Source organism: Anomaloglossus baeobatrachus, chromosome 2 (genome assembly GCF_048569485.1).
Source record: "Anomaloglossus baeobatrachus isolate aAnoBae1 chromosome 2, aAnoBae1.hap1, whole genome shotgun sequence".
Classification (NCBI taxonomy): Eukaryota; Metazoa; Chordata; class Amphibia; order Anura; family Aromobatidae; genus Anomaloglossus; species Anomaloglossus baeobatrachus.
Window position 1 is genome coordinate 319,565,114 of NC_134354.1, and position 15,078 is coordinate 319,580,191.

A 15,078-nucleotide genomic window follows, 5' to 3' on the forward strand; every position below is an offset into this window, starting at 1 on the left:
CACGGAGGGGTTTACAGCTTGCTGCGCAACATCTCCCCCGGGTGCCCCACAACAGCAGCGGTGATGTCCAACCTCACCATACACCGTGGGTGGCGTCACGAACTGTATACGGCTCAGCCCGGAAATATACGTCCCTATACCAATCCCCCCATTTTATTTGGAGTGACTGCGAGACCACCGGGTCCGGAGACCCTCGAGCCACCCACCGGAGCATCCGGACCCGAGCAGCGGCAGGCTGCTGGGCACGGGGGCGGCACACCCTGAAACTTGGCGTCACGAACAGGATACGGCTCAGCCCGTAAATATACGTCCCTACACCAATCCCCCCATTTTATTCGGAGTGACCGTGAGACCCCCGGGTCCGGAGACCCTTGACCCACCCACCAGAGCGTCCGGACCCGAGCAGCGGCAGGCTGCTGGCACGGGGGCGGCACATATGTATAATTTATATATTGCTTTGTTTTTAGTTTTGTTTTTAACTTTTTCCCCTTTTTTTTTCTTTTTTTGAGATATGGCCTGTAAGTGGATTTTCTTATATCTGGAGGCTATTCACATGTTCTTGGCTTAAATTTAGGAGTAGAAACTCTCATAGGAATATTTTTGGAGGACAACCAAACCATGTCCCCCACTTTAAACCGGGGACCAGCAGTCCTACGCTGGTTGGCAAACCTTTGGGCAGTCTCCAGGAACTGAAACAATTTGTCCACTACTTGACCCCAAATCTGCTGTATTCTCTTCACCACAGAATCAACTCCCGGACAGGACGAAGCCTCAACCTGCCCTGAAAAAAAACCTGGGAGGAAACCGAAAATTGCGGAAAAACAGAGACATCAAAGTAGTAGAGCTAGCCCTATTATTGAGAGCAAACTGTGCCAATGGCAAAAACGAAACCCAGTCATCCTAATCCGCAGATAGAAAACACCTCAAATAGGTTTCCAAGGTCTGGTTTGCTCTCTCAGTCTGACCATTGGTCTGAGGATGAAATGCAGAAGAGAAAGACAGCCCAATTCCTAATTTAGAACAAAATGCTCTCCAAAATCTGGACACAAACTGAACTCCTCTGTCTGACATAATATTCTCAAAAATAACATGTAAACGAACCACCTGTTGAAAAAACAAGGGCACCAACTCTGATGAAGACGGCAACTTAGGCAATGGTATCAAATGGACCATCTTAGAAAATCTATTATAAATAACCCAAATAACCGTCATCCTCTGAGAGACTGGAAAATCAGAAATAAAATCCATAGCGATATGAGTCCAAGGTCTCTTAGGTACAGGCAATGGCAATAACAACCCACTAGAACGTGAACAACAAGGCTTGGATCTAGAACAAACCCCACAAGATTGCACAAAACTCCTCACATCCTGAGATAAAGAAGGCCACAAAAAAGACCTACTCACTAGATCCCTAGGACCAAAAATCCCAGGATGACCAGCCAAGACAGAACAATGAATATCGGACATAACTCTACTCCTCCATTGATTAGGAACATACAGTTTCCCCACAGGACATCTCTCAGGTTTGTCACCCTGAAATCTCTCAAGTGCTAACCTCAAATTGGGCGAAATGGCGGAGAGAACCACACCGTCATTCAGGATGGTAGATGGCTCAGCAACATCAGGAGAATCAGCAAAGAAATTTCTAGAGAGGGCATCTGCTTTAATATTCTTGGTGCCTGGTAGAAAAGAGACCACAAAATCGAAATGCGTAACAAATAGAGCCTGGCCTGCATAGGATTCAGTCTCTTGGCAGATTTAAGGTAGGTCAGATTCTTATGATCAGTGAGCACCACAATATGATGTCTAGCCCCCTCCAACCAATGTCTTCATTCTTCAAAAGCCTACTTCATAGCCAATAATTTCCAATTACCCACATCATAGTTTCGTTCAGATATGAGAAAATGAGAATAAGGCGCAAGGCTTCAGTTTGGACGTTATAGGATCTCTTTGAGACAAAACAGCTCCTGGTCCAATCTCTGAGGCATCTATTTCCACTTGAAATGGAAGAGAAACATCAGGTTGCTGCAGGACTGGGGAAGAAGTGAACCTCTTTTTAAGCTCCTGGAAGGCCAAAATTCTCCTCTGGGGTCCCTCTGGGATCCAATTCTAAACATCAGCTGCCTTTTTGGTCAAATCATCCGTTAACACTAGAAGTCCCAGAAATTTCGAGCTCCCCCCTGAAGTCCAGAAAGAGGGTCAAATGACCCTTAGTCCAAACTGACAACTCTGGTGGCTCCAATTAGCATCCTTTCATTTTTTAAATGTGGCCATCACCATAAGACGGTGATGGCCAACATCCTATAATGACCAAAAGACAGTGATTATAGGATGTCACTAGTGATGAGCGAGTACTAAAAAGCTCGGGTGCTCGAAGCTCGGGCCGAGCATCCCAAGATACTCGTGTACTCGGGCCGAGCAACGAGCCCAATGTTATCCTATGGGAGACCCGAGTATTTTTGTGAAATGACCCCCCGGCAGCATGGAGAAACCCTAAAAATGTCACAAAAGTCTCAGAAGAGTGCTCAAATGACATGGCAACAGCATGGGGAAGACCCCTTGAAGCATTTATCACTCAAAATTCACAGCTGTGAACAATTTTGTCCGCGTTTTACGCCATTTTTACGGACTCACCAGAAAACCTTCCAAAATGACCCCAAAATGATTTTTCATGGCGGAAATGTTAAGGGCACATACCCAATAGTGAGATAGAGCTGGTGTATGTTACTTTTTGAGATTAATACATGAAAGATTTTACGTGAAAACATTGTGTGGCACTCCGATGTCCCTGAGAAGAGACGTACATGAAGGCCTCTTGAGTCTAATGTGCCCATTTTGAGGAAGTGAGTCTTTGTAGTATTTTCCTTTGCCAGGGCAGTCCAAAATTGTGAGGTTCACCAATGCCCCTGCATAGAGACGTGCATGAGGGCCTGTAAACCTGAAGTGCCCATTGTAAGGAAGTGGGTCTATTGTAGTATAGCCCTTTGGCAGGGCAGCCAAAAATTGGGAGGCTCCACGTTGTCCCTGGATAGAGACGTGCATGAGGGCCTGGAAACCTGAAGTGCCCATTGTAAGGAAGTGGGTCTATTGTAGTATAGCCCTTTGGCAGGGCAGCCAAAAATTGGGAGGCTCCACGTTGTCCCTGGATAGAGACGTGCATGAGGGCCTGGAAACCTGAAGTGCCCATTGTAAGGAAGTGGGTCTATTGTAGTATAGCCCTTTGGCAGGGCAGCCAAAAATTGGGAGGCTCCACGTTGTCCCTGGATAGAGACGTGCATGAGGGCCTGTAAACCTGAAGTGCCCATTGTAAGGAAGTGGGTCTATTTTAGTATAGCCCTTTGGCAGGGCAGCCAAAAATTGGGAGGCTCCACGTTGTCCCTGGATAGAGACGTGCATGAGGGCCTGGAAACCTGAAGTGCCCATTGTAAGGAAGTGGGTCTATTGTAGTATAGCCCTTTGGCAGGGCAGCCAAAAATTGGGAGGCTCCACGTTGTCCCTGGATAGAGACGTGCATGAGGGCCTGGAAACCTGAAGTGCCCATTGTAAGGAAGTGGGTCTATTGTAGTATAGCCCTTTGGCAGGGCAGCCAAAAATTGGGAGGCTCCACGTTGTCCCTGGATAGAGACGTGCATGAGGGCCTGGAAACCTGAAGTGCCCATTGAAAGGAAGTGGGTCTATTGTAGTATAGTCCTTTGGCAGGGCAGCCAAAAATTGGGAGGCTCCACGTTGTCCCTGGATAGAGACGTGCATGAGGGCCTGTAAACCTGAAGTGCCCATTGTAAGGAAGTGGGTCTATTGTAGTATAGCCCTTTGGCAGGGCAGCCAAAAATTGGGAGGCTCCACGTTGTCCCTGGATAGAGACGTGCATGAGGGCCTGTAAACCTGAAGTGCCCATTGTAAGGAAGTGGGTCTATTGTAGTATAGCCCTTTGGCAGGGCAGCCAAAAATTGGGAGGCTCCACGTTGTCCCTGGATAGAGACCTGTTAGGTTCTTAGTGCCTCCGTGCTTGCATTTAAAAACCGCACGTGTGTGCCTGTTGGTGGCAGCTTTCCGCTGCACTTGTGTGCATTTTGCAAAAACTTGGATATAACGCACAAGTCTAGTGAATACACATCAGCACAGCATTGCAAAATGCGCAAGGGCATTGTCAACGAACAAGGAAGTGGACGTGATGGTGGTGCAGGCAGAGACCGAGGTCTTGTGCAAGCTCTAATTTCGCCACAACAAAGGGCCACATCTACTCGCTCGCACGTCCTGTCCCAAATTCTTGGGGACCGCAGCAGTACACCGCTCTTGAACCAAGACCAGTGTCAACAGGTTGTTAGTTGGAACAATAACCTATAAAGAACAGAGTAGATAACAAAAACTAGAATCAAATAATATATTTTTATTGAAAAAATTCATCAACAAAGTAAAAAACATAAACAAAATAGAATGAAAGGGGATATACCATGAAAATTCTTTCCATCCATAAGCTACTTAAAAACACAATTGTATCTCCAGAACATGATAAATAAATAAATATCTATATATTTTTGACCACTAGGGGTCTTCAATGTAGAATATAAATACAGCTCTCCTCTTCAGTCAATAAATACGGCAATGAATCAGATGTATAGTACAATTTCACCTGTGTAAAACAAAAGGTGGATGGTATACACTAATTGGGTTGTGATACAAATAACACACTGAAAAAGTATAAATGGCACTGCCAATATATATATTGCACCAACCCAAAGATGAAATAGCAGCAAAAAAGTGGTAATTATTGCACTGACCCAAAGCACCGAAAAATCAGCAGTTATAGCAGCAACAAAACAAATAATATTGCGTTAGCCCGGGATTCCATAAGTGCTGACACTATAAACGTAAAAAGGCCAAGAATTACACAGTGATTATTGCACTGACCCAAAAGCACCGAAAAACAATGTTTTATAGCAGCAGCAGGACAATTAATATTGCATTAGCCCAGTGTTCACATATGTAGCCACAAAAAAATAAATAAGGGGCCAGGGAATACACGACCCTCACGAAGAAGCCCCTGGCGAAACGCGCGTTAGGGTATTTAGTTTCTCCATCTTCAAGCTCCATGCACTTTATTTTGGCTGCCTGACACTGGGTCGTATGGCTGCCTGTGTATCCTCTGGCCTCTTTATTCCTTTATGGATGCATCCTTGAACCTTGGGCTAATGCAATAAGATCTGTTTTTGTGGCTGCTATAACCGTGGTTTTCGGTGCTTTGGGTCAGTACAATAGTTATTGTGCACTTCCTGGCCTCTACACATTTTTGTGGCAGCATATTTGTACATCGGGCTTATGCAATACTATTTGTCTTGCTGCTGCTATAACATCTTGTTTTGGTGCTCTGGGTCAGTGCAATAATTTCCGTGTATTCCCTGGCCCCTTATTTATTTTTTTGTGGCTACATATGTGAACACTGGGCTAATGCAATATTAATTGTCCTGCTGCTGCTATAAAACATTGTTTTTCGGTGCTTTTGGGTCAGTGCAATAATCACTGTGTAATTCTTGGCCTTTTTACGTTTATAGTGTCAGCACTTATGGAATCCCGGGCTAACGCAATATTATTTGTTCTGTTGCTGCTATAACTGCTGATTTTTCGGTGCTTTGGGTCAGTGCAATAATTACCACTTTTTTGCTGCTATTTCATCTTTGGGTTGGTGCAATATATATATTGGCAGTGCCATTTATACTTTTTCAGTGTGTTATTTGTATCACAACCCAATTAGTGTATACCATCCACCTTTTGTTTTACACAGGTGAAATTGTACTATACATCTGATTCATTGCCGTATTTATTGACTGAAGAGGAGAGCTGTATTTATATTCTACATTGAAGACCCCTAGTGGTCAAAAATATATAGATATTTATTTATTTATCATGTTCTGGAGATACAATTGTGTTTTTAGGTAGCTTATGGATGGAAAGAATTTTCATGGTATATCCCCTTTCATTCTATTTTGTTTATGTTTTTTACTTTGTTGATGAATTTTTTCAATAAAAATATATTATTTGATTCTAGTTTTTGTTATCTACTCTGTTCTTTATAGGTTATTGTTCTTACTTCAGAGTCAGTTAAATATATGATTTGGCCATTTATTGGTTTCCCTTCAGGTTGTTAGTTGGATAGCGGATAATGCTTCCAGTCAGATTGGCACCACCACAAACACTCTGTCTTCCACACGGTCAAGTGTCAGTAGCCGTGATACTGCACCACACATTTTGGAACCTGATCCTCCTTCCTACCACCAGGCCGAGTACACGTCCACGGACATTACTGATCCCACACTTGGACACTCGGAAGAGCTGTTCACGTTTCAATTCGCACATTCTGGCCTCTCGCCAGCTCATGTTGAAGTGGGTCATGAGGAGATCGTATGTACAGATGCCCAAATATTTGAGCAGCCACGTCCTCACGAAGTTGGCAACGTGTCTCAACAAGGGGTGGACGATGATGAGACACAATTGTCAGGAAGTCAGGAGGAGGAGCAGGGTGCGGAAGAGGAAGACGACGTGGTGGATGATCCAGTAACTGACCCAACCTGGCAGGAGGATATGCAGAGCGAGGACAGCAGTGCACAGGGGGAGGGAGGCGTAGCATCCCAACAGGCAGTAAGAAGCACAATTATATAACGCACAAGTCTAGTGAATACACGTCAGCACAGCATTGCAAAATGCGCAAGGGCGTTGGCAAGGAACAAGGAAGTGGACGTGATGGTGGTGCAGGCAGAGGCCGAGGTCGTGGGCAAGCTCTAATTTCGCCACAACAGAGGGCCACATCTAGTCGCTCGCACGTCCTGTCCCAAATTCTTGGGGACCGCAGCAGTACACCGCTCTTGAACCAAGACCAGTGTCAACAGGTTGTTAGTTGGATAGCGGATAATGCTTCCAGTCAGATTGGCACCACCACAAACACTCTGTCTTCCACACGGTCAAGTGTCAGTAGCCGTGATACTGCACCGCACATTTCAGAACCTGATCCTCCTTCCTACCACCAGGCCGAGTACACGTCCACGGCCATTACTGATCCCACACTTGGACACTCGGAAGAGCTGTTCGTTCACGTTTCCATTCACACATTCTGGCCTCTCGCCAGCTCCTGTTGAAGTGGGCCATGACGAGATTGTATGTACAGATGCCCAAATATTTGAGCAGCCACGTTCTCACGAAGTTGGCAACAAGTCTCAACAAGGGGTGGACGATGATGAGACACAATTGTCAGGAAGTCAGGAGGAGCAGGGTGCGGAAGACGAAGACGACGTGGTGGCTGATCCAGTAACTGACCCAACCTGGCAGGAGGATATGCAGAGCGAGGACAGCAGTGCACAGGGGGAGGGAGGCGTAGCATCCCAACAGGCAGTAAGAAGCAGGGTGGTGGCCCCAGGCAGACGTCAGGCAACTGTTCCCCGGAACAACACGACACAAGGTGCCTGTACAAATGTTAGGTCTTCCCGAGTCTGGCAGTTTTTTAAGTTGGCTCCAGATGATTCTAAAAAGGCCATTTGCAACACCTGCCGTGCCAGCATCAGCAGGGGTACCAAAACTAGCAGCCTGACCACCACCAGAATGATCAGGCACATGTCAGCCAAGCACCCGACTTTGTGGGATGTACAACAGAGTCGAGGAGCAGTGCTTGCTGATGTCACTGCTACATCTTCGCTTGTTGTGCATGCGAGCCAATCCCCTGTCCATGCTGCCCGCGAACAAGCCTCCTCCGGTCCTGCACCTGCAGTTGCCCACGCAGAAATAACACCATCATCAAGCACGTCCTTGTCCCAGCGCAGCGTTCAGTTATCCATTCAGCAAACCTTTGAACGCAGGCGCAAATACACTGACAACGCCCCACATGCCACACTTCTAAATGCTAACATTTCGCGACTGCTTGCGCTGGAAATGTTGCCTTTTAGGCTGGTTGAGATAGAAGCATTCCGCGACCTGATGGTGGCAGCTGTCCCACGTTACTCGGTCCCCAGCCGCCACTATTTCTCCCGGTGTGCCGTCCCCGCATTGCATAACCACGTGTCACAAAACATCACACGTGCCCTGAACAACGCTGTTTCACCCAAAGTCCACCTAACCACAGGCACGTGGACAAGTGCATGTGGGCAAGGCCGCTACATCTCGTTGACGTCACACTGGGTTAATATTGTGGAAGCTGGGACCCAGTCTGAGCGAGGGACGGAACACGTCCTTCCCACACCAAGGTTTGCAGGCCCTACCTCAGTCAGTGTTTCACCCACACTCTACAGCTCCGGAATGTCATGCTCCTCAGCCTCCTCCTCCTCCTGCGCATCCTCATCCACTTTACCCTCCACACCAGTCCCAAGCTGGAATTGTCGCGGGCGGAGGAGGGGACGCTGCGCTCTCCCACTGCTCGGGTCCGGCTGCCGCTGCTCTACGGCTGCTGCTGCTCGGTGGCTCGAGCGATGGCCGGATCCTGGAGGCTCGAGCGGCGCTCCTCGCCCGTGAGTGAAAAGGGGTGGTTTGGGTTTTGGGGATATTGTCCGTGACGCCACCCACGGTTGTGGTGATTGTGTGGACACCACCGCTGCTCTGGACGGGGATCCCGGGAGCCTGTGACAGGGAGCAGCTTTGTTGTTATTTCTCCCCTCCGTGGGTAGGGGGGTTGGTTGTCCCGGGGCCCGGTGATGGGGTAGAGATGGATGACAGGCGGGTAGCGGGGCCTGATGAGGTGCAGGGTCGCAGGGGCAGCGCTGTGCCGCACGGCACGGAGGTACTCACTCAGCCCAATGATGATGACACAGTTCACGGTAAAACAAGTGGCTGGATGGACGGGTCCCTCGGACGGCTGCGGTTGTTCCTCCCTGCAGGTTAGTGATGACTGTCTCTCCCTGCACCTAAGTTCAGTGTTGGTAGTGATGGTTTCCCACCGGTAACCCGCTCCCCGACCTGGATATGGGCCGGAGGAGACCCTTTTGCCCACAGGCGCTGGCCCTGGGAGACGGTTGCCCTTGGCGGTGGCGGTGTCTCCCCTTCACGGTTGGACGGTTGCCTTCTATCGTGACTTGGCTGTTTGGAAACCCTGAGGTCCCCTTCACTAACGGATTTGGCAAATTCACGGCGACACCAAGCCTTGCCGGGATCCGAAAGGCCCCTGCCAATGGTGCTGTCTTCTCTTTGTATACCGGTCCGGTACGGCCGGGTCACCACCCATCCACGGTCCTTACGGCAGACTCCAATCGGCCTCCACTGCAGACGGTCACCACATCCTGCCAACCTTGCTGTCCTGTCCGGGCCACACACCCGGACCAACTTCAGGCTCTTTGCTGTCACTTTTCTCCTCTCTACTACTTTCCTCCTTCCACTTCCTTAGCTTAACTCTCACTGCCTGTGTTTTCCCTCCTCCTTGGTGAGTGGAGACCAACCGCCTGGCTCCACCCCCTGGTGTGGACAACAGCCCCTGGGGAAGGCAACAAGGATTTTGTGTTTTGACTATGATATGCCTGCAGGGAGTGTGGGGTGTGTAAGTGTTGTGCTCTGTGGCCCCTGGCTTGTCCAGGGCGACACAGAAGCACTGCAGCACTGCCTCGGCGAAGCGGCAACAGGCTGGGCTGAAGCTAATCTGCATAGGTGACAAACCCCACATTGCAGAAGAGGTGTGTACAGCTCTGAAACAGCAGGCAGATCACTGGCTCACACCTCTGAACATAAAGCCAGGAAAGGTTGTGTGTGACAATGGCCGGAACCTGGTGGCGGCTTTGAGGCGAGGCCAGCTGACACATGTTCCATGCGTGGCCCATGTGCTCAACCTCGTGGTTCAGCGGTTTCTAAAGTCATACCCAGAGCTGTCTGATCTGCTGGTAAAAGTTCGCCGCCTGTCTGTACATTTTCGAAAGTCACCTACTGCTTCAGCCGGCCTTGCCGGCTTTCAGCGCCTTTTGCATCTTCCGGCTCACAGACTGGTGTGTGATGTCCCCACGCGTTGGAATTCAACTCTGCACATGTTGGTCAGGATATGTGAGCAGAAGAGGGCAGTTGTTGAGTACCTGCATCACCTAAGCCGTAGGGAAATGGGTCAAACTCCACACATAACACCTGAGGAGTGGAGATGGATGTCCGACCTATGTACCATCCGCCAAAACTTTGAGGACTCCACCAAGATGGTGAGCGGCGATGACGACATTATTAGCGTCACCATACCACTTCTCTGCCTTCTAAAATGGTCTCTGCTCAAAAAACAACCATGATGCATTGCAGGCGGAGCGCGATGAGTTTGAGCAAGAAACAGTAGTGGGTGTGGGTGATAACACACAGCCCAGCCTCGTCTCATCACAACGTGCAGTGGAGGACTATGACGAGGAGGAGGATGAAGACATGGAGCAACTCTCTGGCCAAATTGAGGATATGACATGCAGTCATATCCTCGGTTCAGCGTGGCTGGCCAGAGGACAGGGTAGATGAGGAGGAGGAGGAGGAGGAGGACAGCATGTTCAGTCATCGTGTTGGTCAGGATACTGAAGTGATGGCTGTTAAGAGTCTGGCACACATGGCTGACTTTATGGTAAGCTACCTGTCTCGTGACCCTCACGTTAAGAACATCTTTGCCGACAATCATTACTGGTTGGTAACACTGTTACACCCACGCTACAAGGAGAACTTTATGTCTCTTATTCCCGAGGCGAAGAGGTCAGGCAAAATGCAGCAGTTCCAGAAGGCCATAGTCACGGAAGTAGGCAAAGCATTCCCCTCACAAAATGCTAGCGGCATAGGTCAGGAATCAGTGGACAACCAAGGCGTACAGCCGAGAGGGGCACAAGTCCAATACGCCAGAGGTAGGGGAACAGTCTTTAAGATGTGGGACAGTTTTCTCAGGCCCTCACATACCACAGCCCCTGAGGTGCGGGGTAGTGCCACAAAAAATCCTAAGTTTGCCCAGATGCTCAAGGAGTACCTTGCAGATCAAACAACTGTACTCCGACATTCCTCTGTGCCTTACAATTAATGGGTATCCAAGCTGGACACGTGGGATGAATTGGCTCTCTACGCCTTCGAAGTCCTGGCATGCCCTGCCGCTAGCATTTTGTCAGAGCGTGTTTTTAGTGCCGCAGGTGGAATCATTACAGATAAACGCACCTGCCTGTCAACTGTAAATGTTGACAGGCTGACTCTGATCAAGATGAACAAGGGTTGGATTGGGCCAGACTTCACCACACCACCAGCAAATGAGAGCGGAATTTAAAGTTTGCCATGTACCTCCACTCACCCATGGGTACACACTTCTGGACTTTGGCTAATCGCTGGACTGCTCCTCCTTCTCCTCATGCGCCATCATGATGACCGTTACAATAGTTAGGCCGTTGTTTCAGGTATACCCCCAGTGGTAAATTTTTTCGACCATTCTTTCAGAATGGACATTACAACGACAGGCGACCCGCTCCTTTGCAATGGGAACAATGTTTTGAGGCCCTTATGCACATCTCTATCCAGGGACAATGTGGAGCCTGACGCTGCCACCGACTGCAACACACACGTGCGGTTTTTAAATGCAAGCACGGACGCAATAAGAACCTAACAGGTTTTTAGGAGCGACAATTACTGAGAAGTCTGACACTATCAGCCACTGCTGACTGACGTGTATTATACACTAGACTTGTGCGTTATATAATAGTTTGTGCAAAACGTGCACCTGTACGCTGCCACCGACAGACACACACGTGCTGTTTTTAAATGCAAGCACGGACGCAATAAGAACCTAACAGGTTTTTAGGAGCGACAATTACTGAGAAGTCTGACACTATCAGCCACTGCTGACTGACGTGTATTATACACTAGACTTGTGCGTTATATAATAGTTTGTGCAAAACGTGCACCTGTACGCTGCCACCGACAGACACACACGTGCTGTTTTTAAATGCAAGCACGGACGCAATAAGAACCTAACAGGTTTTTAGGAGCGACAATTACTGAGAAGTCTGACACTATCAGCCACTGCTGACTGACGTGTATTATACACTAGACTTGTGCGTTATATAATAGTTTGTGCAAAACGTGCACCTGTACGCTGCCACCGACAGACACACACGTGCTGTTTTTAAATGCAAGCACGGACGCAATAAGAACCTAACAGGTTTTTAGGAGCGACAATTACTGAGAAGTCTGACACTATCAGCCACTGCTGACTGACGTGTATTATACACTAGACTTGTGCGTTATATAATAGTTTGTGCAAAACGTGCACCTGTACGCTGCCACCGACAGACACACACGTGCTGTTTTTAAATGCAAGCACGGACGCAATAAGAACCTAACAGGTTTTTAGGAGCGACAATTACTGAGAAGTCTGACACTATCAGCCACTGCTGACTGACGTGTATTATACACTAGACTTGTGCGTTATATAATAGTTTGTGCAAAACGTGCACCTGTACGCTGCCACCGACAGACACACACGTGCTGTTTTTAAATGCAAGCACGGACGCAATAAGAACCTAACAGGTTTTTAGGAGCGACAATTACTGAGAAGTCTGACACTATCAGCCACTGCTGACTGACGTGTATTATACACTAGACTTGTGCGTTATATAATAGTTTGTGCAAAACGTGCACCTGTACGCTGCCACCGACAGACACACACGTGCTGTTTTTAAATGCAAGCACGGACGCAATAAGAACCTAACAGGTTTTTAGGAGCGACAATTACTGAGAAGTCTGACACTATCAGCCACTGCTGACTGACGTGTATTATACACTAGACTTGTGCGTTATATAATAGTTTGTGCAAAACGTGCACCTGTACGCTGCCACCGACAGACACACACGTGCTGTTTTTAAATGCAAGCACGGACGCAATAAGAACCTAACAGGTTTTTAGGAGAGACAATTACTGAGAAGTCTGACACTATCAGCCACTGCTGACTGACGTGTATTATACACTAGACTTGTGCGTTATATAGTAGTTTGTGCAAAACGTGCACCTGTACGCTGCCACCGACAGACACACACGTGCTGTTTTTAAATGCAAGCACGGACGCAATAAGAACCTAACTGGTTTTTAGGAGCGACAATTACTGAGAAGTCTGACACTATCAGCCACTGCTGACTGACGTGTATTATACACTAGACTTGTGCGTTATATAATAGTTTGTGCAAAACGTGCACCTGTACGCTGCCACCGACAGACACACACGTGCTGTTTTTAAATGCAAGCACGGACGCAATAAGAACCTAACAGGTTTTTAGGAGCGACAATTACTGAGAAGTCTGACACTATCAGCCACTGCTGACTGACGTGTATTATACACTAGACTTGTGCGTTATATAATAGTTTGTGCAAAACGTGCACCTGTACGCTGCCACCGACAGACACACACATGCTGTTTTTAAATGCAAGCACGGACGCAATAAGAACCTAACTGGTTTTTAGGAGCGACAATTACTGAGAAGTCTGACACTATCTGGACTGTTTTAGACTGTGTACACCAGCCCCAGATATGATGAAGGCTGGTATACGGTCACCACTAGGAATGGCTATATACCCTGCCTGCCTGCCTGCCTGCCTGTATACTGCTACAATAGTCCTGACAAGGACTCTTCTGGTCACTAGCCTGTATTCCGACCTGGCTATACCCTGCCTGTATATAGCAACAATAGTCCTGAGAAGGACTCTGCTACTGTCCTCCGACCTGGCTATATCCTGCCTGACTGTATACAACTAGAATAGTCCTGAGAAAGACTTCTGGTCACACTGTTTGCAGCCCTGCTACGGAAATAGCTATAAAGGGTCGCAAACCTTTCCCTGAAGCAGCGACCCTCTCCCTGCACTGACTGTCTGGATAGCTGTGAGCAGAGCACAGCGCGCCGGCCGGTATAAAGGCTCGGTCACGCTGTGCAGGCCGGCCAATCACGGCAATTCCACAACTAACAGGGCTGTGGCATTGCAGTGGTCTGCCAGCCAATCCCTGTGTCGCGGGCGGGGAGGAGGGTGTCAGCACACCGCGCTCACCCCTTCTGCTCGGGTCCGGCTGTTGCTCCTGGTGGCTCGAGCTGCGGGCCGGATCCCGGGGTGTCTCGAGCGACACTCCTCGCCCGTGAGTGAAAGGGGGTGCTTGTTGGGGTTATAGTTCGTGACGCCACCCACGGTTGTGGTGATTGCACCACCGCTGCTCAGTGTGGGGGTCCCGGGGATGGTGATGGGAGCAGCCAGGTGTTGTGTTGCCCCTCCGTGGGTAGGGGTTGGTGATCCCGGGGCCCGGTGAAGAGATGTAAAGTGTAGGGCCTGGAGGGCGCAGGGACGCGGGGGCAGCACTGTGCCTTGCGGCACTGTGGTACTCACTCAGCCTGAGACACGGACACAGTTTGTACGGTAAACCAACGGCTGGTAGGACGGTCCCACAGACGGCTGCACCTGCACTCCCGGTAGGTGACGGTGACGTCTCTCTTCCTTGCACCTGTGTTGTCTGATGGTATCGGTGGATTCCCTCCGGTTACCCGCTCCCCGACTGCAATCTGGGCCGGAGGAGCTCTACACTTTGCCCGCAGGCGCTGGCCCTGGGGAAACTGGTGCCCTGGCGGTGGCGGTGTCTCCCCGGTAATGGTCGGGCTGTTGCCGTCAATCGGGACTTTGCTGCTGGGGGATCTACGTCCCCTTCACTGACGGATTCGGCAAATTGGGCGACTCCTAGCCTTGCCGGGGTCCGAGAGGCCCCTGCCCTGGTGCTGACTGTCCTTCGGAACACTGCTCCAGACCACCGGGCACACAGCCAACGGGGTCCTTCCAGGAACTTCCAAACGGTCCCCCTCCGGACAGTCACCGCCGTCGCTGACCTTGCTGTTCTAGCCCTACACACAGCTGGGCTCTCAGGCTTTGCACACTCTCTGCGCTGTCTCCACTTCTTGCTTTCCTCCTTTTCCACTTTCCTTTCCTTCCTTTCACTTCTTGTTGTTTACTCTAGCCCTTCACTGGACTTCACTCTTGCCCTGCCTGGGCTTAACTTCTAGTCCTTCCACTTCCTCCTCCCTGACTAGACTTGTTTACTCAAGCTCGTCCCTGAGCTGACTGCCTGGTTTCCTCCCTCCTCCAGAGCTGTGAGCTCCTAG